At 44.5% G+C, this 26,818-nt stretch overlaps 1 protein-coding gene across 4 annotated transcripts in view; it reads right to left on the bottom strand.

Moving 5' to 3' along the window:
- The window catches only part of SLC16A7 (solute carrier family 16 member 7), a 579,533-nt gene that overhangs the window by 64,264 nt on the left and 488,451 nt on the right, over positions 1–26,818 (bottom strand). The gene's annotated exons all lie outside the window — the stretch shown is intronic.

Genomic DNA, 26,818 nt, shown 5'->3' with positions numbered 1-26,818 from the left:
CTTTTGGCCATTTATTATTGTTGGTCCTGAAGAAAGCCTGAGAACCATCTACTAAGGCTGAAACATGTAGACCATCACCAGGATATCTATGATCAATTTTGTCCTATAAATATCTGCATTCAGGTTTTAATCTTGTCCCAGGACCCCATCATTAAAATTTCCCAAGGTTTGGAGAAGGATCCTTGAGACAGTTGTAATATTTCACTCTCCTTACTTTTGTCACTTAAATCCCCGCACCGCTGTAATCAGGCGTCGGAGCACACCTAGGATTCACCCGGCACCCTGGGTGGGAACCCGATGATGAAGCATGCCACCAACTAGGTTGGTGGGCGAGGGTTCTTCTAAAAACATAATTGGTGTTCCTGTATGATTTCCTTTTGATGCAGTTAAACTTAAATTCTTTCAGGGCCCGTCCCCATTGTTGTTAAGTGATTAAAAGGCAATACAATGCCAACTTACTAAAAGCTGCATTTTCAGAATTGCAATTTAAAATCTGACTTCACCATAAGTTAGGATTTTCAATTGTGATTCCAGAGACACCAAACATGAACTGGTCATCACATCCCATTTGATGTAATAAGTTAGTTTCAATCGTATCCTAAGGGAGAGATTGTCCTTGTAGTAGTGAAAAAGGAATTAAAGAGTTTTTCACTACCAGGACATGTAAAACTAAAATGTACATGCCCTACCTTTCAAATACATGCACTCTATCTGCCCTATCAGCCTAGCCTATGGGTGACTCATATGCATTAAAAAGGAATACTTTGCCTTGGCAAAAGGCTTTCTTTGGCAAGTCGAAATGGCAGTTTTAAACTGCACCAGCAGGATCAGTAATGGCAGGCCTGAGACATGTTTAAAGATCTAATAAAATGGGTGTCACAACCAGAGGGCAGACTCACTATTAGAATTTAATTTACAGCCCCCGGCACATGCAGTGCCACTTTTTTCTAGGGACTTATAAGTAATTTAAATATGCCAATTGGGAACAGGCTGATGTAACATGTCACAGTCACTTTAGCACAGGTTAGCAGTGGTAAAGTGCACTGAGTCGGATGGCCAGCAAAAATGGGGTCAGCAAAAGCAGGAGGTCTGAAAGCAAAACATTCGGGGGAACTGCCCCAAGGATGCCGGGCCTAACAGCTAAAATGGAAGAAAAGAGACATGAGAAGGCTAGAGATTTCAAATTAACCCGTTTCGTGCTTATGACGGAACCACGCCGTCGTGAGCCACGGGCGGCATGTGCTCATGACGGCGTGGTTCCTCATGCAGCTGCTGCTCCGCCCACACGGCATTAATTCCCCGCCTGTGCGGGCGAATTAATGAGAGGGTGGGGCGGTGACGTAACCATGCCATCATGAGCACACGCCGCCCGTGACTCATGACGGCGTGGTTCCGTCGTGAGCACCGCAGCACGGTGCACACCCCCTAGCCCCCACGCCACGGCGAAGTGATTAATGAACATGTTTTGGATCACCAAAAGAGAACACAGAAATCAATAAAACAAATATAACCAGCCGAACAATTAACAGGTACAAAGCTGCCTGTGCAAAACTGAACAGTAGATAGTAGGAACAACTGATAAACTGAACCAGGAAAAAAGGTAGAGACGTTAGAGAAAAGAAAACTTAGCAAAGTTAGAATTTAATGCCAGCCACACAATAGATAGGAAGTGTTTTTAAAATCTGTGATTTAAGTAACCCACATTTCCTCAGTGTACAGACAAGAAATAAATAAGGTGAGATATGACAAAAACAACGGTTGTGAAAAGATGCACCATGTGTTAGACCTCGTACAAACAAACAACCTTTCGAAAGTATGATTCATCTGATGATCGTAATAATAGCACACAATCACTTCTTCAAACTGATAGCTTGGAGGAAGGGGCCATGTAAGATTTAGGCAATCAGCTAACCTTTTGAGAATGAGGATAAAAGAAATGTTTGTATTAGGGTGGAAAACAAAATTGTGGGATGGCCAGGAGAAGGGTTGAAGAAAATGGGACTAGTAGAAGCGAGTGCTCTACTTTTATAATAGTCCATAATTCGGTTTTTGAACGACCAGGTCCCTGCCAACTTTCTTATACACAACTTTAATTATCATTAAGGACTCAGCCATACCAGGGTATTGAATAAATCGGGCACCATTTTTACTTTAGCTCTATATATCATGTACATGTAGTTGCTATTTCTAAACGGAGCATATGGGCAGCGGCAACACAACAGGAATGTGCAAAACTAAAGGTGTAGAATTAAAAATGCCTCAAGAATAAGTTGCTTAGGTGGTCGCCATACTCATGAAAGATGCAATAGAGATGTATTGCTCCATTGTTCAATGATCAGTACAAGGAACTTCGAATACAGAAGCTGAAAACGTAGCAGCTTTTCTCAATATTTCTGAAGTAAACAACATAACATCATCAAGTAACATACACAGAGAAACATAACGCCACAGTTAAACCATAACATGGTCAAACACAAGTAAAAGACGCAACATCACGCCAACAGTACAACACATCTCTACAATATTGCAGCACAAAAACACAACACACAACCAGCACAACAAAATGACACACAAATAAGCAACAACATTCTTTTCACACATTTACCATCTCCAGAATCTTGCTTTCATAATACAGTGGTAACAGTTCTTTACTGGTAATTTAAGGCAGCAGCAGGGCTTGGTGCAGTGACATGAAATTAACTCCAATCAAATACACTTTAAGATCAGCCCAAGCGAGCCCAATGCCGTGGCAGAGAGTGATCTTAAAGTCATCAGTACTTGGTTTATGCTAAACAGTCCACGATATTTTAGACATAATCCTGGTTACTTAACCGACTAAAACCAAAATGTGCAAAGCAAATTGGTCTCGCATTAGTGAGAGTTATAGTTATTGGCCCTATAAATGGGAATGCCTTTTACCCATGTGTTTTGGATTGGAGTGGATGTATGTGGTGTGGAGTGGAATTATGTAATTTGGAATTGTTCGTTGTGGAATTGTGTGTGGTGGATTTGTGTAGTGAAATTATGTAGCATGGTGTGTAATGGAAATGTGTGGATAGTAATAATGTGGCATTGAGTGTACTGGAATTATGTGTAGTAGGAGTGTGTGTCAGAGTGTAATGATGTGGAATGGCATTTGTGTTGTCAACGAATGAGTAATGGGCTCACTCAGAGCCCACAGTAAGTACAGGCATGGTACACATGGGGTCCTACACAACACCTAAAGCTGCCTGTATGCGAGACCTTAAAACATCACCAAAAAGGAGTGCTGTTTGTAACCTGCAGCTTACATGATTAAATTCTGAAACACAGCTCCGGGGATACACGCACCCACTTCAGAGGTGTGGGTGTCCCCCACTGATACACATTTCTGTCAGGTCAGAGACACCTCTTACACATTAGATGCTGTTGACACAGTGCCTAGAGTACAGTTATCTAGTCAGATGCATCTGTGAGCTAGGATCTGTTTATGAACAGCACATCAAGGGTGCACATGCCAGCGCTATCTCAGACTTTCATCATTACATGTTTTATACCATCATGTGTTAGATGTAGCACTGTAAAATTAGACAAAAACGTGGTAGCAAGCGCTACATAAAGCAATTTGTTTAAAATATATTAGCATTGCTTTGCAAGCGCTGCATATAGTAGTAACACAGTGCTAAAGTCCACCCACGGAGCCAAAACAGGTGCATAGATCAGAGCTGGAGGCTCATGCTGAATGGCACAATACAAAGACAGATATGTGTAAAGTACCGCATACCTCATATTTACAGTAACGCGTGTATAGTGCCTAGAGCTCAGTGTGCGTTGCAGGCAGAACAGGCACTCAGGATTAATGCCGGTCCCCTGGGCTTCAGATCACTGTAAAAATAGAAAGGATTGTCCTAAATCTCTTCTAAATACACCCAACGTGACCACTAGGCCTCAGGGCAGTTATGCGCTATACAAATGCAATTTTTCATTTCATTTCACTACCCCCAGAGTGGGCACAGATGTCCAGTGTCTTCCCGGGGTCGAGTCAATCATACAGAACAGGAAGGCAGTATTGATTATTGATCAATGTTGGCAGGGGGAGGGGTTGCTGCTGGGGGGAGAAAGCCACAGCCTGCCTCTTCCCTTTTAATATGCTGATGTCTGAGCAGCTGGCTGCCGCGGGCTTCCTCCTGGTGACGTCAAAAGCCCACCCAGTCTGATGATGGGGGTGGGACGCAGGCAGTGAGTCATCTCTGGGGCTAGGGGAGGGGGTTCCCCAGGGGCAGGAAGCACATGCCCCCTTTCATGATGCATACCTCAAGATGTCTTGGAAGTACAATATCTTGAAACACAAGGAATTGTGAAGGAAGCACTACTTAACATGCCTCGAATTACAACCAGAAGCAGCAGAGAGCTTACAAAAGGAAAAGCACGCAAAGGCAAGCAGACAGACAAAGAAACGTGATTTCTGGGGGTTGAAGGGCCTGCTGTTCTAAGGAGACTGAGGCAAAAAGCGGGAAGGGTCGTCTGTACCTCCCCTGTGTCACTACGTGACCCCCGGCGCTGCTGAAGAGGCTGCAGCTGTGGGTGTTCAGGTGCAGCGCGCTTCTCTTCCTGCTCTGCTGGGAGGCTGCCTGGGTCCTGGTAAACCCCTTCTTCTTCAAGCAGAAGCGTCTGTATAGTGGCTGCTGGACGACACATGCGTAACACAGCCGTCTGGACAGGTTAGGCTAAATAAAGTGCGAGACTCAGCAAGCAAATCCAGGAGAAAACAAGCATTTATAATAGCAATAGGGCTTGTATTACGAGAGACCTATTGAATTACAAACAAACCTGCAGGCATGATCAGAAGGGGGGGGAGGGGGTGGTGAGCAGAGAAGTTATGGACTGTGGGAGGGAAGGGGGGGCAGAGGAACAAAAGAGTTCGTAATGTAAAGGGGCCAATAGCAATAGAAGGAGAAAAATGACGACACAGCCGTAAGGAGGAGGGACATACAAGCCAAAAACAAATCAGAATGCTGCATTTCCGATTTAGGCCAATGAAAAACATGGACAGAAAGAGGGCGGAGCTTCTGCCCACTATATTGTATACTGCATGCCTCACAAAGCGAACAGTGAGTTGCACTGCAACACTATGCAAGACCTAAAAAGACATTCTCCGAGACACCCTGCACGGCAGCACAGCAGCACGGCTAAAAACACATATCCTTTCCTTGCTTTAGAGCTGTGGTTGCATCACTTTTCAACACGGTTCGTCCACTAGGTGGCAGGCAAAAATCTTGCATTCATTAGTTAAACTTCAGGGAATGTGAGAGAGAACTCGCTTTTATGAAAAATCACCTCTTGTGATCAAAAACGTCTGGACGTGCGTGCTTCTTCTCTTAGCTGCATCGAATAGAAGCATTTAAAGTCTGCTAGAATAAAACGTGCATTCATATTAACATGCAGTCTTTGTTCCAAATCTAATTTGCCTGACTGGATCCAGTTTTTATAAATCAAGGAAAACGACGCAATTCCCAAAGCAATGCATGAAAACATATGTAGTATGTTAAAACAATTATAATAATTAAACAAACAGGTAAAAAGTAGGCCAAACAAATGCCAAATTCAAGTGTTCCATTCACCAGATTTTTCGCTATTCTCAATGTATCAATTTCCCAAATTTCCTGCGCTCTCCATTTGCAGACATGTTCTGTAATAAGAAGCACTGTCTGCAAAGCCTAAAAAAATGGAGGCCATTCTTCAACATCTAGAACGTCCACGTGTCGTATAAAATATTACATGACAAAAACCAAAGGTGTTTTTAATAAAGATGTTGACGGTGCCATTTCACTGACAAAAAAATTGTTGGTAACACGTCCCAAGCCCTTCACCATAAAGGCACTTGTAGCACCAGTCCCAACAACAACCTTCTGCCTGGTCACCAATTGCCAAAGTCCGGTCATTTCTAGCCAAGATAAATATACTCACACTTGCACAATAAAAAGGGTGCAATTTGGACCACAACTGACCCTCATAGGTGACACTGAATCCTGTACTGAATCAAACCAGTTTCCAGTGCAGAACATTCAGCTATAACAATCTGCATTCGTGCATCAGCCCATTACAGAGTCAAGAAAAAAGGGTGTGCTTATAAACTGAACCTCATCTATTGAACAGCATCAGCAACAACTCTCTGATACCCATCAGTGACATTTTGAAGAAACTGCAGGATATCAATCCAGACATTACATTTGATCCCAGAGATCTAACACATTGGTAGAGTCCCTGTTTACTTCTACGCAGCACATAGCTGCCAAGGTTTCAGATTGCTATGTGTGACATTTTCAAAATTTAAATGCAATTATGAGTGACACTTTCTTACAAGCAGAAAAATCAAGCAATGAAGAAAGGGAAACATAAATATTCTAAGATCTTAAAACTGGTGCAAACAACTGCGGTGGCTGACCCAAATTTACAATTAAATTATGGCAATGAAACCTTGGCTGCTATGGGCAGGCTGGCCTGAACATTCACCTGGAAGAATGCCTGACCAAGAGTTAATGAACGTCTTTGCCTCACTTATTTTTAATGTTTCACTCCTTCTAAAATAGACAGATGGAATCAGGAGCAGAAATCGATGATTCCAGCCGGCGGGTCCCTTTCAGCGGATGTATGACGTTACAACGCATACTTTTACAAGGCATACCTTTACAACGCATGTTTTACAACGCAACATCCATTACAACGCATTCCATTACAACGCATGCCATTACAACGATTTTTTTTAAACTACCTTTACAATTCATTCCATTACGACGCATACTACCTTTACAACGCATACCATTACAACGCATAACATTACATTGCATGTATGGTAAGTATTGGATAGTGTAGGGGTAAAAATTACTATTCTAACTCCAGCGGGGTGCAACAGTAGGGTAAGTATTGGATAGTGTAGGGGTAAAAATTACTATTCTAACTCCAGGGGGTGCAACAGTAGGGTAAGTGTTGGAAAGTGTAAGGGTACTATGCGTTGTAATGTTATGCGTTGTAATGGTATGCGTTGTAATGACATGCGTTGTAGTGGTATGCGTTATAGTGTCATGCGTTGTAATGGTTGCGTTGTAATTGCTTGCGATGTAATGGATGTTGTGTTGTAAAAGTTTTGTTGTAATGGTAGTGCATTGTAAAAGTTGCGTTGTAAATGTTGTTTCCCCATTCAGCAGTATCCTCACTTTAAAGTGAGCCGAAGGGGTTTGTACCCATAAATTAGAGGTTGCCCCCTCTAGCACCCAAGAGGGAAGAATTGGCGACAGAGAGGCCCCAGCTTTCCCAGATTGACACTACAAGGCCTGAGCCGGCAGTCACGCAGCCGCACTGCTTAAATAGCGACTGAGTTAGTCTCTAAAGACGTAGGGGGATATGTACAAGGATGTGGAGGAGAGAGGCGTTAGCTTTCCCGCGTTAACGCTTCTCTCCTCCACTTCTGAAATGCAAGACTTCACTATATTTACAAGAATGTGGTGCAGCCCTGCATTCCCCCTGCACAGGTACCCTTGCACCATAGTGCAAGGGTGTCTGCGTGCAGGGGAGGATTGTTTATGTAAAGGAAGGTGTCCCTTCTTGCTCATAAACAATTCTAAAATGCTATTCTGTCACATTTATGTGTGCTGCTTCATGCAGCACACATGAAAGTGACAAAATGGCATTTTTTAAACAGTTTATGTACAGGAAGGGACACCTATACATAAACAAACAATGGCATTTTGCTTTTTCCATGTGTGCTGCACAAGGCAGTAGGCCTGGGCGGTAAATTTTGTTCCGCTCGCGGAATTTGCCGAATTTGGGTATCTTCACGTTCCTCGGAGAATGCGAAATTGCCCGAAATTCTGTGTTCCGCGACTTCGCGAATTTTTTGCTTGTTCGCGTTCTCAAAATGCGTGTTCGCGAGATATTTCCGCCTGAGCATGCAAACAGCGATTGCGAACAGGAAAAAAGCATCGCGAACAAGCAATTCCGCGTGTTTTGCGGAGTTTCTGCGTGTTCGCTGAGATTTTTTACCGTTTCGCGGAGATTTATGTAACGTGATTACGCAAATTCCGCCCACCCCTACAAGGCAGCACACGTGAATAAAGCAAAAACTAGGAGAAATTATGCATTTCTCCTCATTTCGCCTTCTTAAGACCAGTCTTTACCTGGTCTAACTTTTGGCACTGCCTCCTATGTACGCCACCGTTGTACACAAGAGGCAGCGTCAAAATGAATGCGTGTTGCGGTGGAACGCCCACCGTGACATCCACCTCCCACCCCTTTCACGTTAACCATAGCGTTAAAGGGGGCCTTTTAAATAAGGCGCAGCCTCTATCACCACCACAGCGTCAAAATACGTGACGATGTGGTGGTTACGGAGGTTTGTACATATGCCCCGGAGTGCAGGCACAGGGCAGCAGTGAGAGTGGCAATTCTAACCAACACCCTGGGGGTGCCCCCTTTGGGCCCAGATGTGTGCAGGCAATGGCTTGGTGACCTCAGCCTGCTTGGATTGGTGTTCTGAGGCCAGGGCTGAGTTAATAAAATGTAAGCTGAATGGTGTTGCTAAAGGCCCAATGGGACAGCAGAGGGGATGGCACCCCTGAGCCCACTGCATGTCAGCGGACACAGACAGGGGCCACAATCTCTCTCCAGTACACCTGTGAGCATGGTGGTGCTGTGGAGTGAGGGTTTGCCCCTGCAAGCAAGACCCCGATAACTTGACTGGAGCCCTTCAATACCTTTGAATCAAGTTAGCGCTATTAAACTTCTCAACATGCAGTGGGCCTACACTGCGCATCAGGATATTAACCATACTAAGATCAGACAAAACAAGCATTTGCAATGCAATAGGTCTCGCATTTGTGAGAGTTTGAGCTATTGGCATTGTAAATGACAATGCCTTTTATTTATGTGTGTAGAAAAGCTGCAAGTGGTGCATAACCACACACTTTGTACTTATAGTTCTTGCTTATGAGAAGCAAGGCTGGCAGTAAAACACACGTAGTTTCTGCCAACGTTGCTTTTCGTGAGCAATGAGTGAAAGTACAAAGTGTGTGTTTATGCACAGCTTGCTGGTTTTTAAACAACATAAATAGAAGGCATTGGTATTTACAAAGCCAATGCAAGACCTATTGCATTGCAAATGCTTGTTGATTTTGGGCAGCATCTCAGCACCTGAAAGCATTTTGCATTATTGTTGATATTACCACAGAGACATTCGGTAATTAAAAGAACCAAATCGTGACGACACATGTCAGCAGCCATATTGCAGCCACGTTTTAGGGACAGACAGGCACATGCAGCATGGCCAACAAAAATGAACGGTTTTAAAAACCGAAAACATTTATTTTAAACTTGATGGTGCCAGTGCCTATTACTGACTGAACAATTGATAAGTGCACCAGATGATTCATGGGCGGGAAAAGACTGCTACCTCAGAACCAAAAGTTAGCACAAATAACTAGGACGTATCGCACACATCCACTCTTACAAATGTTACATTTGCTGACACAGCGAACACCGCCACGCTGCCCTATTTTGTTTATTCCTAATAATTGGCCTTTTTCAGACGGGAGCCCTGCCCCTTGAAAAAAATGTTCATTAAAACTCATAGCCGTAGGTTTTTGGCCAGTGCGTTTCATTGTGCACGTGTTCGTCCCGAGAACCTCATTACCACATCTAGGGCTGCGAGGCGCTGCAGCCCTAGAATCCTCTGGTTAGTGGCCATTCAAGGTTTCTAAATAAAGAGGGAGTTTGAGTCTAGCGGCTCTGGTAACAGGCGTGAACAATGGTGTGAATGGGGCAATAAAGACACAAGTCACAGCTATCCCACTAATAACGCTGTCAGTCTCTCTACTTGATGCATTGTAAATCTCCCCTTTAATGATCTGAGCTAGCATACAACTCCTTCCAGTAAACAGTTTACAGAATAAACCACTTCAAACATATATGGATATATCGAGCACGGTGACTGCGGCATTTGCATCTTCTGCGGCACCGTTTCCTTTCATCCTCTCCTCCTTTCTTATCAGGATAATTAATATTATTTTGATGTTGGAACGGTGTTAAAAATTAAATTAGAACAAAACTAAATGAACACATACAACGCCCTCCCAAGAAGGGAGATACAAGAAAACTAACTTTTCAACATGTGTGCATTCCCAAAATTTTAGTTGGCGAGACACAGAAACTGTCTTTCCATGAATGCAGAGAATTTATGACTGCTTATAACGAATCAATAGTGTTTTATACTTTGAGGTTGTGTAGAATTGGAAAGATTTATTTCCCCTTACATCCGCAATCACGGGAGTCGCCCTGGGTTGCAAACAACGCAGCTCTGTCTCCGTGGGGCGTGGTGCTAGAGATTTGCTTTGGCAGGTTGGGGATTAATGGGGGCGTGGATAAGGCGATGACTAACGGCAAATGAAGAACAGCGGGGTGCAACCGGACTGCATTGCCCCCACTGCAGAGAAGCCGCCCCCCACCGGGAGGTGTTTACAGCTCAGCAGAGCTAAAAACCGCTCAGCGGGGGCGCGACATCCGCCTTCACCAGAAGTACACTTCCGACCGCAGTGCCAGGCGGGGAGGAGCTGTGAGGATGCCCACCCCACACGCATCATTTTCCAAATACCCCTGGGGTTTTCCTCGGCACACACGGGGCAGAAACAAGGACAGCGGGCAGAAATCGAGCTTCTGCTTCTTACCACCACGCAGCCTCAAGCACTCTGGGCAGGACACCCATCTGCACCCCAATTCCACCTCATACCTAACAACCTGGGGACAGCACCTGGCACTAGCATTTACTCACCCGGGGGTGGGGAGGACAACCGAATGACAGGGTCATGCGGTATATCCAGGGAAAGTCTGGACAGCTACACGACGTTGTGGGGCAATATGGCAGTTATCTTCGTCGCCCACTGACAAGTATAGCTTGTGGTGGGAAAATTCCATGAAGAGCACGTGGTAGAGAGTAACCAAGCTCTTCTCAGATACAAGAGGTGTTAAGCTGGGAGGGTGACGGCATCGGTTCATATTGGACTCCGTTTTTCCTAGACCATCGTGATAGGAGGAAACTCGGAGCGATCCCACATAAATGATGGTAGAGATGCAATTTAAGGAAATTATGAGAGGTACTGACTTTTTTTGTTAAAAGAGTTGGAGTAATGAAACCTGCACCCAGGCAGATGATCTTATGTTCCACAACCATCCCCGTGAACGGGACACTTCTGTGATTAAGGCAGCCCCGTCCCCAACCAGGACCCTTGTCTTTAGCATTTGAAATGTGATTTTCCTCACTGTATCAGATGCAGAAAATATTTTCGAGCGTGTAGCTCGTTACTCCCTAGGAGAGCGCATGTTTTTTTATTTTTTACTTGTGATTCTACCTAGGAAGCGTTGAGGTGTCCTGCCTCTGTTCTCTCTTTCGGTGGGCAGGGGCTGCTTTTCTGGGGTAAAAGTGTTTGCTAAGTTCATAGGACCCAGCGACGCACCCATTTCAGTGTACAACCACACAAGCTTCATCTTTGTTTATATTAAATATCTCTCATCTGCTCCAAAAACGTAAACCGAGATGTGTGACCTCCCGCCGGCTTATTCAAAATGTCAGGAGGGGCTTAAAATAGGCACTGCCCTTGAACGGGGCTGATGCACGCCCACACCCGTACTCACCCTACAACTCCAAGAGACATCAGCTCGGACTAATACGCCTGTAAGGGAAATAGCTGGATCATTTTTACTCTTCAGAAATTCGCTGACATCCATCTAAAAATAAACCAGTACTTTTACAGGTTCATTGCTGTTGTTGCTCCCGCCACTGCCTCGAGATCGGGCGGCATCACTAACACCCAGAAGTTTGTGCAGAACCACGTCTGGATCGGTTACTTCTTCAACTCCGCTAAGCTGCCTCTGCTCATGCCAGCGACCGCACAGTTATCGGAAAAACCAAGCCGCGAGTGGTATGTATGACCTTTAAATCGTAAATTCCAATCAGACTGACTCGAGTCGACCCTTCAGTGATAACAGAGAGTATTGTATAATCTAACAAGCAGAAGTCGACTCAAGTGTTCTTTTTATATTCAGCTGCAGTGCTGCACTGACTTTACTTGTGCGGCTGAATTCAACTTTGCGCAGACTACATACAGAGCTGCTGTATGTAACTGTACGCAGGCTGAATGACTTACTCCTAAAAGTAGATTTAAAGTTGGAAGACAAGAAGAAAGAGTCTGTCACACTTCACTTACTCTATCAGCGCAGAACCCCATTGACGGTAAGGCCAGCTATGCCAATTGCACATTACCGGGCAGCTCCTCAGCTGCAGTCCAGATTGGACACTCCTCTCCGACCAACTTGCGTGGCATTGGCAGAACTGGACTGCAGGGGGCACCCGAGGCAGTCATGCTGATGCACCACCACTGCCGAATCATAACGTCGTCCGGACTGCATGCTGAGAGCTGCAGCTTCAGGCCCAAAATGTGATGGCTGCACAATAACTGAAACTATGCCACGCAGCTCTGCCCACCCATGGCGCCAATGGTGATTGGGCAAATTAAATCATGGGACAGGATCATGAAGTCAGTGAATGCGCGGTATCGCATTAAACATAGTAGCTAGCCACGAGCTGAGCCAGCCCCCTCAAGCCTGTCGGGATGACAAGAGACAGCAGCGCCCAAGTTAAGAGCTTTGCATTCAGTGGAGGTGCTAAATAGATGCTCCTCAGTTGCGTGACGATGCATTTCAGTACGGTGATGCGGATCATCAAACTGAAATGCATTGGTCTAACGCCTGATGCGTGGGCCTTGGCAGGACTGTGGGTTTCCCAAACATCCATAGCAATAACTAAGCTCAGCATTCAATCATTTCAAGGTTCACTAGAAAGACGGTCACATAACTAACGCCACTCAGCTTCCAGCGGCATCCACTGGCACCTACATATAATCGAGTGGGCTGTACACACGGCAAAACAAATGATATATCCGAGCCATGCATAGTCCCATTCTAGCACATCTTAATTGTCAGTCAGAACGGGAATGCTAATGTAATTAAAATGACTGTGCTAAACTCTTGACTGGACTACAGCTTGACAACTAGCAACCAGTGCCGGATTGAACCCTGAGGAGGCCCCTAGACCAGGGCCGGTCCTAGAACTCCTGGGGCCCCGGGCGAAAGAGAAGATGTGAGGCCCCTCTAATTTGCATGTATCTTCCAGTCGCAGCCGGCATGACTCGCGGGTGGAGGATCTTGCGGGAGTTCGGAAGGGGGGGAGAACAGGAAGCAGGCAGCCTCCCTCCCCTCCCCTAAGCCAATCATAATGCTGCAATGGCAGCGTTGTGATTGATCAGGACGCTGACCAGCCAGGCGCCTATGGGGAGGCCATTTTCCCCATGAAGGCTGCACTGCAGCCTACATAGAGAAAGGCCAGAGTGCGCAAGACTGGTTTGGCCGAACAGTCAGCGCCCTTAGCAGTTGGCAAGGCAATCCTCCCCTGCCCTAAAACAGACCCGACCGCCCCCAACGAAACACTTCTGCTTTCTCGCAGTGCTAGAAGCAGAAACATAAAATGGTCGTTTTAGCATTTTGTGTTTCTGCTTTTGCGAGAAAGTAGTGGGGCGTCGCTCCTCCGCCCTTGGTAATATCACAAGAAGTGACATCATAGAAAGTGACATCGCAGGACTATTGATCTTATTTGGCATCCCTGAAGAGACCTAACGTGGATATCAGTAACATGGACAAAAAGATAAATATACAAATGAAATAAGTCCATATATTTTAAAACTGTTAAATGGATTACATTTGTCTCATTAGATGGAAAAGCTAGGTGCAGGTCTCACAAAGATGTATATTATTTACTCCTCGTTACCAGATTGTTTCCAGATCAGTGCATGATACAATTTCCAGTTCTGCCTCATAAAGGGGGGAGATCCTGTTGAGGTAATGAGGGGCGGGATCATTCAAAATATAAAATTACACAAGAGAAAACCTCTCACACCATGGATATAATTGCACATTTCAAAAGGCTCCCTTATCTTTCTGTGCCATTATTGTGCTACCTTAGGATGACATTACGTAATTTGTTTTAACGTAAGTCCTCTCACCAGAATCCCACACTCCCATGCTAAGAGACGTAGGACAATCTTTTTTTGTGTGTGTGCTCTTTACTCACCAGAATTATGTTAAGTGCAAAAACACAACACATATAGTACAAAATTACAAGACACCATTGCAAACAAATAAAGATTTTACATAAACAAAAACAGTCTTAGAACAACCGAGACCACTGCTAAATCATATATTGACTCGAAGGTATGCTACAGATTCAAGGGGTTGTCAAATCAACGCTTTTGATTTGGGGTTAGAACTGTAGGAAGTAGATGTGGCCAGATTTAGGACTGGTGGAGCCCTGCGCGACAATGTTGGTGCCCCCAATGACTTGCTCTGCCACTATTCCCTCACTACCACCCTTTAAGAGTGCCCCTCAAGTCTCCATAACTACACTCTCTCTCAGATGCATTTAATTTGATAAACAGCACCACTGATACCAGTTCAGAGTGTCATAGAACTCTATATCACACATTACACAGAGATAATCAATAATACGTGTGGAAATCACAATAGGTAATTTTACATAAGACAAAGGACTAGGAGTCACATGACAATCGTACTAGTAGGCAGTATAGTTTAATAGTGATTGATCTGGAGAAACACAAACTCTGAATTAAGAACGTAATACCATGGTTGGAAGTTCTCTTTAATAACCAAAATTGATTTCTGTTCAAGTAAACCCTTTTCGCAACATTATGTTAATCAAAGACTGGGGAAAAAAACATAACGATGTAAATTGTACCTTGCAGTTGGCATGCAGCTCTTAGATGACAGTTAAAAGCTCATTGTTCTATGTTAGGATTTTGACTTAGAAACTGCAAGTACCAATAGGATCTCTCTGTCAAAAGCAGTAATCCACTGGCCTATTTACATTATGTGGACTTAGTGATCTGCATGGGACATGTTCTTTACAGCGAGCACATTAACCCTCTGCGCTACCTTTCCATGAGTCAAAACTTCCACTTGACAAACCTCCATCTCTCTCTAGGAAGAACATCGATCACTGGAGATTCATGACATTTTTATTGTTGCCGAAAATTCCTGGAGGCCAGGAAAGAGGCAGAAAGTGCTTTTAGAAACATAATATACTCGCAAACATGACCCAAAGTCAGCGCTCAATGCGATCTCACCGTTTGCACCGCCCTAGAGCCTCCCTGCTCAAGGGTCCTGTGACCTCAATGACAGAGTCACTGTTGCTCTAGGGTCTGCTGTTTCGTAGGCCTGCCCAAAATACTTGCGGTGGGCTTCAATAGGGATTGTGGTAGACAGGCCTTCAAGGTTAACCCACACTTGCCACTGCTAGGGTTCACCTGCTGGTGCTAAGACACCAGGGCTTCTAAGGTCTTGCGGGTCCTTCCAAGGTCTAGCATGGAAATATGCTCCCTCAGGGAGATTGGTCTGGTGGACTGGTCATGAAGGCTGAACCTGGCTCCCCAGTTCCAAATTCGGCAGCTCTGACCATAGTGCCACATCCTCTCCCCACTGAACACCATACTCCCCATTGAGAGAAACTCGCACTGCCTTCAACTACAACCCAATTGTGCCCCGCTACAAACACCTAGAGGCGACTCATTTCAAATTACGCACTAGACAAGAGCAATATGCTGCCTAAAAAAAAAGTGACAACATTCTGGAAAAAGCAAACATAAGGAATGTAAGATTAATTAAAGCGTGTGAAATGTAAGCAGGAACAACATGGTTACCTTAACGCTTTTGCACTTATTCAGAAATGAATGAGTGCTTTTGCATGAAAAGTTAAGGCCATGACTACAGGGCCGGAACGGACCTGCTTCAATGCCCATTGAATATTTCCTTACAAAACGAAAGCAATATGGTTTAAAAAGACCACATTTGTGAATACAGAGCAGCGGTATGCACTTTATTTTCCAGTCCGCCCATCAAGCAGGTATTGCAGTACATCCAGAAATGGTGCACTTCCCCACCCGGAGAGAACAATGCTGTTTAGAGAAAGACAAGAAAACAAAAGTAGCGCTTCACTGGTAAACTCTGTGTAGTGGCACTAATGTGTTTTGGGTGTGAATAAATTCAATCTGGCCCCTTTTCGACCCACTCTGTCTTGCTTAAGTTATTTTTTACATTTTGAATTTTTTATTTCTCTCTTTCCCAAGGCTGCACTTTGGAAGTGAAAAATGTCACAAAAAAGATGACCTTTCCAGCAAAAAAGTTTTTCTTTTTTGGATTCATTTCACAGGGGAACAAATAAAGGAAAGGAAAAGAAAGAGGGAGTAGTGGCTACAAGGTTCTGGGAAGGGGGCCCCACACCCTGACCTTCAGATTTCTATAGTGCTTAGAGGCCCTGGGAAAGGGGGCCCCCTCGAAGCAGTAACAAGGCCTTTCTTAAAACACTGCCCCAGCACCAGTTGATCTGGCTGCTCCCTCCTCCCCTCACCCACTGCTCCTTACCTGTGTCCGGCTGGTCCTGGAAACAAAAGGGCCTTCTGTCACCTAGCAACAAAATGCAGACAGGGAATGGCCGGTACTTAAGAGAGGTGTTGCCTCACCCCTAACACTCTGAGCCCTAATTGCAGGCCCTGCCGCTTTGACTTCCCCACTCTGTTTGTCCCTCCCCCCCACCCCTGCATCCCCAGGAATGCCACCACGCGGTCGACACCAGACATCTCTGATGTGTATTGTAATTGTGTGGGGAGGGGGCCCTGGTGGAGCAGGGGGGCAATCTGTGAAAGTAATTCATTTCACAGTGAAGGGGGAGGCCCCCTGCCTCTCACCTGAACGCGAGGCCCTGGGCGGCTGCCCTTACTGCCCACGCCTAGCACCGCCCCTGCCCTAGACAATCGAAATTTTGGTGCCCATATCGCAAATTATCTCCTCATACGATTTTAAATTTACCAACCAACAGTTTTAATAAACCAATTTTATTACACAATACTAAACTAACTCCTTTTAGAGTCCCCACAACAATGGATAAAAAAAATTACAATCAATCTTTCTTAAATAATGTAAGAAAGCTTGATTGTAATTTTCTTTCAAGATCAAATCAATATTATTTTGATCCGTCGCAGGGCACCTAAAAAGAGTGGGGCTCTTAGGCCGGTGCCTACTTTGCCTATTTGGTAATCCGGAAGTGCTAGAAACTTCTAAAGGACTAAAAGCCACTCACGTTATCCTGTGTAGTCTAAATAGAGGTCTGAACTGCCTGTTTAATTAACAGACGGGCACCAATGTGTAAACCCACACACATAACTGGTGATAGCGCTAGGTTCTGCACTCAATCCCACAGCCAAGCCCCTTGTCCAGTAATAACATTCACAACAGAAAATGTTCTGTTTCTGCCAGCCAATCACAGTGTGAAAACTTTGATTTAACTGTAACAATAGAGTCATCGGTTACTGCTGACTTTGTAATAGTGGTACATAAGTAAACATGTAAACATACAAGCCTTTGTCTCTATTAATTGAGATACACTTTGAAATAAATTAGGGAAACCATTTCATGCATGGCCCTGTCAACTACATTTGATCGTGTCGGCGGGTCAACAGTGTGGCCTAACATTATTAAAATGGGAGTGATGGTGCCATTGTCCCAAAGATTACATCATAGTTTGTGCTCATTTGTACATAATGATTTTTATAAGACCCTTCAAATCAATTAAGGGAGTGAGTTAGTGCACCAGGAATGCCTCATTCCTCCCAGTTTCCACAGTTTCCCCCTAGTTTCATAATCAAAACTGCACCTTTCTGCTTTATGTGGATGATGCTGTGTAGATAGACTCCAAATATGTGTCACATTATGAGATACTCCTGCTTAAAAAAAACTAAAATCAAAGATTATGTCTGGAGTTCACAAAATGCCAGAATATTGGTATCTTCTAATTGGAGTTCCCTGTTATCCTTTAGGTCTAGTACACTCTTCACATTAAATAGTGAAAATGTTAAGTTTTGCAAGGACCAGCTCTGGGATGCAAACTTTGTCCATCATTGAGGTATATCAGGATAAGGCAAATTGGAGAGAATAAAATGTGCTTCAATGGATTTTAGGATTGCCACAATCAGCTATGTTCTGTTAATGAAGGGCTACATTTGTAGTATTTGGATCACAAGATGTAATGTGTTCGATTATAGTGGAGTTTCTTGTGATCTCCTACAAATGCCAGCATATAGAGCAATCGTAGCATGTATTTTGGCCTTCAATACACCTAAGGACATACCATGACTGCAACACGTGCATTATATACTGGAGAAAACATGGAGCAATGAGATTTATAGATTTACAAGAAGCATTTGGTAGCCTTCGAAGAAAAAGCATCACCCTTAATTTACAGTGTACCGTAGTAACAGCGTCAACACTGAGGGTGTATGTATTATTAAGATCTTGCCTCGCCTTGAGAAGTATTTGCACTGGGTAACTAAGTCCAGAGAGGAACTTGCTGGTGCAATTTAAATTGAGCCTGCTCCTGGATTTGCTTAGGTTTCCAAAAGGCAGAGTGGAGGAGCAAATATATTATGCCTGTGAGATGAGATCTATCTACAAATGTGTATGCATTTTTTTTTGTATTTTTTCCTTTTCATTGCCTAAGAATAGAGGAATTGTGCCTAGTACTGCACTCATTGGGATATCGTAATTCTTGGCTTGCCTTTTGGCATCTATTGCTATTGAATTATACAACACTTACATATGCAGGATCAAGATTCATTGTAACAACATTAAATATTACATCTATACTGAGTGACTGGGAATATTTTTGTGTTTTATGAGCCTTGTGTGTTTTGGTGAGTGCTGTGTTAGTTGTTGAAGGTTTTGGATGCTTTTATTAAGTTTTTAACCTTTTTAACTGAAATAACAGTTTTTGACTGACTGACAGGTCTTGCTAAATTGCTGGTATAAGGACTGTGAGGTGATAAGGATTGCATTATGGTGTTCTCAGCTGTTGTGTTAGTTATTGTTGGACCTGTCAGCCTTAGGGTGGTCTCCCCCTTCATTTTTGCCCTTTTGCATCCCATTTTTACCTCACATTTTTGTTGGACTTAGGACTCTGGGTGCCTTACCACTGCTAAACATTGCTGAGGTGCAGGTGCTCTCCCCTAAAACATGATGACACTAACATATCTGCCACAGGACCTTGCTACGACAGTGAGACCTACCCCTCCATTGGTTAACATTGGGGACCCCCCTTATGGGATAACTTCTGAGTGGGACCTAATAAGTATGTCATGTTTGGTCTAGTTGGAATTGTGGCGGGGAACCCTTTCCAATGATATATTGGCTTTGGGCACTACTACTGTAGAAATCCCACTTTTAGAAAGTGGATATTTTCCTGCCTACACTTAGTCTGGGCACTGCAGACTCCCGCCTCCCAACTGCACACTGATAGCCTGCCTCGCCTGTGAGGAGGGAATGGTGATTCACACTTTCTCCACGTGAATGGGATGTGACTGGCTGCCCCACCCTAGCCTTAACAGCCCTGCCTTTTGTCACTGTAGACAGCCAGGTCAGGGAAGGTAGGGAACACCCCTGAACCCCCTCTAGACCCTTCCAGAAACTCCTACCCCCTAGACCCTTTCTGAAAATTCTGCCCCCATCTAGTAACTAGACTCCAGGGTATAAGAGGGAGGGTCCTGGCCACACAACTTTGTTACACTACTGGACCAGGAAGAATCTCGGCTGGAGTGAAGACTGCTGCGCCAAGAACATTGCCACACTGCTGAGGCTGACTGCTCCTAGGAACTGTTGCCCCTAACTTGCTGAGCTGCCCTTCTGTCTGTTGATCTTGCCCTGCCAGGGAGACTGAAGAAACAACACCAGGGTGTCTCCATGAACTACTGCTGACTGTTCCCCTGCATGGTGGGGAATTTAGAAAGACAGCAGCGTTTTCTCCTACAAACACTACCTTTCTTTGAACAACAGCACTTTAATGACTTGCCCCTGCAACGCTGTGCCTGCTCTCAGCATCGCTGGCTCTGTGATCTGTAATAAGTGCCACTGCAGCACGGGTCGTGTAAGACTGATTCACCGTCACCCCTGAAGTCACCGCGCCGGACCGAGCAGAGCGTGTTCTCTAAATCACACCCCCGTGGATTGACTCCTGCAAGAGGTCTAAGGCTGCACCCTGTGACTGCGGGGCTCTGTGCCTGCCTCCGCTGCTGGCGCGACTGCTGAGCCGTCTGAAATTGCCCCCGAGATCACTGCCATGGGCCCGAGTCCAAGCACATCAAAATCGCTGATGAAATCACCGCTGCGGCCCGGGAGCCCTGGGCGCGTCATCAACGACATCAGGGTGAAGCCAAGCTGGGCTCGCCCCGAAGCGAGGCCGCGCTCGGATTGTGGAAGGACTACCCCGCTCAGAACCATGAAGCACCAGCGTGCCGAGGAGAAGAACTGTGAGGGCTGGCCACTCCCCCCCCGGGCAGCGTTGTCATGAGGCAGGCAACCCTGAAGACCGGAGGACACCCGAACTGCTATCGCCCCCGTCCGTCTCCCAGGTAAAGCCCTGTGTGTGCGCAGAGCCTCCCGCCCCTGTTACTGTCTTGGGCAGGATACGGGAGCTGTGTGGGCAGTAGTTTGAGGCTCAATAGCATGGCCGATAGCGGGACTGCCGGGGCCTATGTGCAGTCTTTCCCTAAGCTCCAGAGACAGTGTGGAGTTCAGGGGCTGCCTTTATTTAAGAGCAGGGTGCTGGGGACTGCTCGGGCATTGCTCCTGGGATCGGGCCCCCCTCCTCCTTTCCTCGGTAATTGTCATGGCCCGCATCCGCATGGGCGAGAGGTGGGGTGCTGGGTCCTTCTAATCCTGACACTCTTGGCCCCAAGTAGATTAAAAACGTATCACCAACAATAAGATCAAAGCGGAGGTGACACGCTTTATTAACCCTTCGCACCTACATCACGGAGGAACTGTTTGCCCTTGGGGAACTGTTTGCCTTAAAGTATCAGAGAATGGCTCAATCTTCTATGAGTGATTGGGGAATTGTTCTTGTCTTCATGTCTTCCAGCTAACGGACAGTCCCTGCTGGAATATCTGTAACAGCCATCCCAGTGGACACTTGACTGAAACTTTTGCTTATCTATATGTGGAGTCTTACTATTTTTTGGATCATGCATAATTTGTAGATAAAGATATTTTTATTTTTACATAAAACCAGTGTGGTGTCCCGTTTGTGATTGCCTTTACTGTGTAACTGTTTCTATGTATTGCACAAATACTTTACACATTGCCTCCTGCGTTTAGAATACCTGCTTTGCACCAAGCTATCCTGTCGGAAGTGGTGGTCCCTACTTGGATGAGGGTGCATACCCCTGCCAACTAAAGAAACCGGTTCTAACAGTTATGAAATGCAGAGGTAATCACAACTGTTGAATTTGAGTGGTTTTAGGGTTATAGTAATCATAACTTCGCTTCAACTATTGAGTTTTCAGTAAATATCTGTTTTTAAATACTATATATGAGTTCTATGAAACTATTAATTTGACTGTTTTGGAAGGCTCATGGGTCCGAACTGCCATGGGCAGACCTCTGATGATATCCTTAACCTATTAACCCTTTCCAAGCAACTCTGACACATTTTGCAACACTAATTTCTCGACAACTAATTAACAGATTAACCAAACCAAGCTAAGACACTTCCTTGAGTAAAGTTGAACTTTCATGCCAAGTTTGGGGTTATTCTGCTGTTCACCATTTTTTTCTGTCCCAGACAGCAAATGTTTTTATGGAAGCTAAAGTGGGAATAGTCACTTTTTGTAAACCATCTAACCCCTTTCCTTTCCCTTTCACCTTCACAAGTAAAAAAATATATATTTTTTTTAATTTTGTGTAGATCAGTCGAATGGCACTAAAAATATAAAGAAATTATAATTGTCTTGTCAATATCCGCTACCCTAACTACACACTGGTAATTGTGTGTGTTTGTATGTGGCATACTTCACAGACTTCGAAGATAAAGGCAAAGGCTTAAACTGAGGTAATGGTAGGCTTTAGTTGTAACACTTGTTAAACCTGACAGCCTCAAGGTTGTCTTCTCCCAGACGTGTTGCCATATTCCTCCATTTTTGGTAATCTTGTTTGCGTAGGCCTTAGGTCTCTGCAATATACTACTGCTAACCAATGCTAACGTGCATGTGCTCTCTCCTTTAAACATGGTGAAATTGGCTTACAGCCAATTGGCACAATAAATGTACTTGTAAGTCCCTTTCAAAGTGGTACAGCATTTACCCAGAGCCTGTAAACAAAATGTTACTAGTGGGCCTGCAGCACTTATTGTGCCACCCAATTAAGTAGCTTTTTAAACATGCCTCATGCATACAATTGGAGCCTGTGTGTGCAATTTGCAAACTGGCAAATTCAACTTTTTTCCAGTCCTAAACCTTCCCTTTTAATACATTTAAGTAACCCTATGGTAGGAATTAAACAGTCCATTGGACATGTACTTTTCACCTTTACATGTCCTAGTAGTGAAAAACACTTAAATTACTGTATTCACCACTGCAAGGCCAACTTCTCACACAGGATAAAATTGGATTAACTTATTACACTTAATAAGTGCTAACTTTCAATTGGAAGAAGATAAGAATGGTTTGGTGTTTAAAAAATTGCAATTTAAAACCTTCTTTTTGAACGTGTCCTTGGAGTGGCTTCCCTTAACTTTTTGTCCTCGGACCCCTGTTTTGCTGACTTTGTTTTTGCTGACCTTAGCATTCTGCACACTTTACCACTGCTAACCAGTGCTGAAGTGCATGTCCTCTTTCCCTAATACATGGTAGCACTGGCTTATCCACAACAAGAATATTTAATTTACTTATTAGTCCCTAGTAAAGTGCACTACATGTGTTCAGGGCTTGTAAATTAATTTCTACTTGTGGGCCTAAAGCAGCTCTTGTGCCCTGTAAATATGTTTGAGGCCTGTCATTGCAGACAGAGCCTGTGTGTGCAGTGTATACTGCCATGTCAACCTGGCAAGGTAAACTTCTTACCAGGACCAACCCTTCCTTACATAAAAGCCACCCCTAGTGAAGGCCCTGGACAGCCCAGAGGTCAGGGTGCAATATATTTAAAAAGCAGGGCATGTACTGTAAAGTTTTACACATACTGATAGTGAAAAACTCTTCCATTATTTTTCACTACTGCAAGGCATATATCTCTGTTAGAACTGGGGGTCTCTGGTTGGCAATAGTTTGCACCTTTGTTCAAATAGGGACCCTTGCTTCCAGTCAGGGTAAGGGGGATACAATCCTAAAATAACCCCTGCTCAACCCTGTGGAAGCTTGGCAGGAGCAAAAAGGCTTATCTCAGAGGCAGTGTGTAAAGCATTTGTGAACACATACAGTAATACAGCGAAAACACTACAGATGGAAACTACACAGGTTTTATAAAAAAAAGTATTCTTTATATAGATTTAACACAAGACCCAAACAATAACAATCCACAATACAGAATTAGGAAAATGACTTTTTAATTATAAAAATAGCTTAGTTCAAAGGTGATGGTAAATGCAACAGGTTTCTCATACAGTACCTTTGGATGTGTAACACAAGATAAACAAAAGGTTGTCAGGGAGAGCGATGCGTCGGTTCCTTGCTTCTAGGGAGGTGATGCATCTGTTCCTCAGTGCTTGCGCAAAGTAGGTGATGCGTCTGTTCCTTACCGGAGGGGAGGTGATGCGCCAATCTTATATTGCGTTCCGGTTGCGATGCGACAAGATGGCGCCTCGATTTGACGCGACGATGTGCACGCCCGATGACCGTGCTGCGACTCAGGAACTTCTGAGCCGCAACAGGCCCTGCGACATGCTTCTCTGGTGATGCGACGGCAACCCTTGCGGTGGTGACATGCTTCTCTGGTGATGCGATGACAAACAGCTGTGACGGAAACACGCTTCTCCAGTGATGCAACGGCGACCTCTGCGGCAACATGCTTGTCCGGTGATTCGACGGCAACAGCTGCAGCGGCGACACGCTTCTGCTCACTGCATCACGCTTCCAGCTCCCAACAATACGCAGGCTTCTGCAGACAGGACAGAATTCCCAGCAAGGAAATTCAGGGGGGAGCTAGTGGTGAAGTCTTGTATCCCTGAGACTTCAGCAAGAGGCAAGCACAATTCAAGCTGATGAAAGTTCAATAGTCCTTTCCGTGGCAAATAAGTAACCACTGCAGGCCAACCCTAGAAAATAGCACACTGGCACAGGGGCAGTCAAATCCTTCCAGCTTCTTTTGGTTCCTCTCTTTGGCAAAGGTTCGTCTTGATTCCCAGAAGTGATTTAACGTCTTGGTGTCTGGGGCCTGATATTTATACTACTAATTTCTTTGTTCTCTGAAGGCAGAGAGTGTCTGCACCTGGCCAAAACCAGTTCTGTCTTCACTGGTGCAGCTTCCTGGCAGGAGGTGGAGACAGCATTGTTGAAAGCAGACCTGACCTAGGTAGCTGAAAGGAAATCTTCTACCCCTACTCTATTCTATGAGGGCTCAGCGAAGTGAAAGGAATCTCTGCCCCCTACTCTCTATTCAGGCCAGCCCAGACTCATTAGACTACTGGAGCCCAAGCCCTCCTGTCACTCATAAATCAGACATGCAATACACAACCTAGCAGAGGCAGGCTGGATGGTAGGTAAGAAAATACCTACTTTCTAAAAGGGGTATTTTCACACACATAATGTAAAAATCACCCTCACTAAAAGATGTATTTTAAAATTCTCAGTTCAGGCATACTACATTTGTTTTCTACCATGTTCCCTCGGTCAGTTAGGATTATAAGATGTTATAATCAAGCTGCCCATTCTGGCCTATAGGGAAATGTATCCTTAGAATAGTGAAAAACAAAATTGGCTGCAATTCACTATCAGGACATGCCTCACACACACCAGGGCATATCCTACCTTTTACTTATAATGCACCCTGCCCTTGGGCCTACCTTGGGGGTGGCTAACATATAGAAAAAGGAAGGTTTAGGGACTGGTAAGTGGGTGCACTTACCAAGTCGACACAGCAGTACTAGACTGCACACAGGCTCTGAAATGGCAGGCCTGAAACACACTTTACTAGATGCTTCGGTGGGTGGCACAATCAGTGCTGCAAGCCCACTAGTAGTATTTGATCTACAGGCCCTGGGCACACATGGTGCACTGTACTAGGGTCTTATAAATAAATCAAATAAGCCAATCATTGAGTCACTAATCCATTAAAACAATGTACAATAGGGAGCACTTGCACTGTGGCACTGAATAGCAGTGGCACAGTGCCCAAAGAATGTAAACCAGCAAAAACATATCGAAAACAGAGGAGACAACAGCGACAAATGAAATGGAGACTCAGGCCAATGGTATCAGGTCCAACAATCTCCTATGGGATAACATTGGGATTACCTTACATTTTATAAGCATAATTCTCAAAAGGGAAGATATGAATGGTTCAAGTATGGTTTCTCTGGAATCCAAATTTAAAATCCTAATTTATGGTGAAGTCAGATTTTAAATTACAATTCTGAAAATGCCACTTTTACTATGTAGGAATGTTCTAGCCTTAGCCATTTTATGCCGCAGCCTCTCTCTGATCACATGACTGGGTGTAGTTGACAGTTGGCTTTGTGTATTCCACTTAGACACACACAATGGGAGCTTAGGTGTGACTTGAAGGGCCACCCTGACAGAACAGGAAGGAGGAGCTGGACACAGCCTCACTTACACCTAAAATGGCAGTGTCCTGCCCCCACTGAAATGGATGCATACCCCCTACAGTGAGTTTGGAACCAAGACAGGAATTGTGGACATCTGTGCACTTCAAAGGCATCTCTTTGAAGTCTTTCCCACTTCGAGGGCACCACTGTGTATAAGTACTAGACTGCAGACACCACCACTTCAGTGCACTTCTGCCAGGAAGAAGGACTGCTGTGCTGCTGAAATGACTGCCATTCTGATGGACTGCTACTCTGCTGACCTGCTGCCCTCTTGCCTGGGTGATACAGACTGAATTTGTATCTCTTGAACCCAGGACCCAGAGTGATTCCAAGGGCTAGTTAGCTGGCCTCCTAATCTGAAGCATCAGGAACATAACAGGCTACCAACAACCTTGCAACTGCAAGAGAACTAAGATACTTACCAGCGGAACAAACACACCTCCTTGGCTGAGCGGCGCATCCTCAAGCACGACCCCTATGCATAGCCACTGCTGACTGGATTAGGCTTGCAATTGAATAAGAAAATACTTAGACACCAATATAGGAAGAGGGCATTCAAGTATAAGTGCGAATACCCAGATCAATATAAATAATCAAGTCTAGGAATTTATATCAAAGGAGAAGCAAATAATTCATCATAAATATACATTTCAATAGTTCCATTCACCAAATTATTAAAAAATGCTTCCATATTGAATGTGACACAACAACCTGTTACTCAATCACACTTATGCATTTATCCTGCAATAATTTGATGTATAGGTTAGTTATAAGGTTCAATATTATATGCACATAGCGAGCCTATTGAATATTCATATGGAAAACCTATCCATCTATATATTTAATTGTGAGCAAAATTTATGTTTTTGATGCAGAATAACACTTGTTATTGTAGAAGTAGGCAGGTAATAGTTGTTTTGCCAAAAATCACAGTTAATAGGAACTAATTTTTTTTTTCATCATGGCTTGTTGAACTTGAACCACGCACGTTTCGGCTTAACAGCCTTCATCAGGAACCCATGGTAACTGGAAACCTATAAAAATGTGTATATCAAGAAAAGATCTGGGTTAGGGTCAAAGGGCCTTTCA

This window comes from Lissotriton helveticus, chromosome 1_1, assembly GCF_964261635.1.
Source record: "Lissotriton helveticus chromosome 1_1, aLisHel1.1, whole genome shotgun sequence".
In the NCBI taxonomy this organism is placed as follows: Eukaryota; Metazoa; Chordata; class Amphibia; order Caudata; family Salamandridae; genus Lissotriton; species Lissotriton helveticus.
Note: the sequence above shows the minus strand (reverse complement) of the source record. Positions and strands in the feature narration are given on the sequence as shown.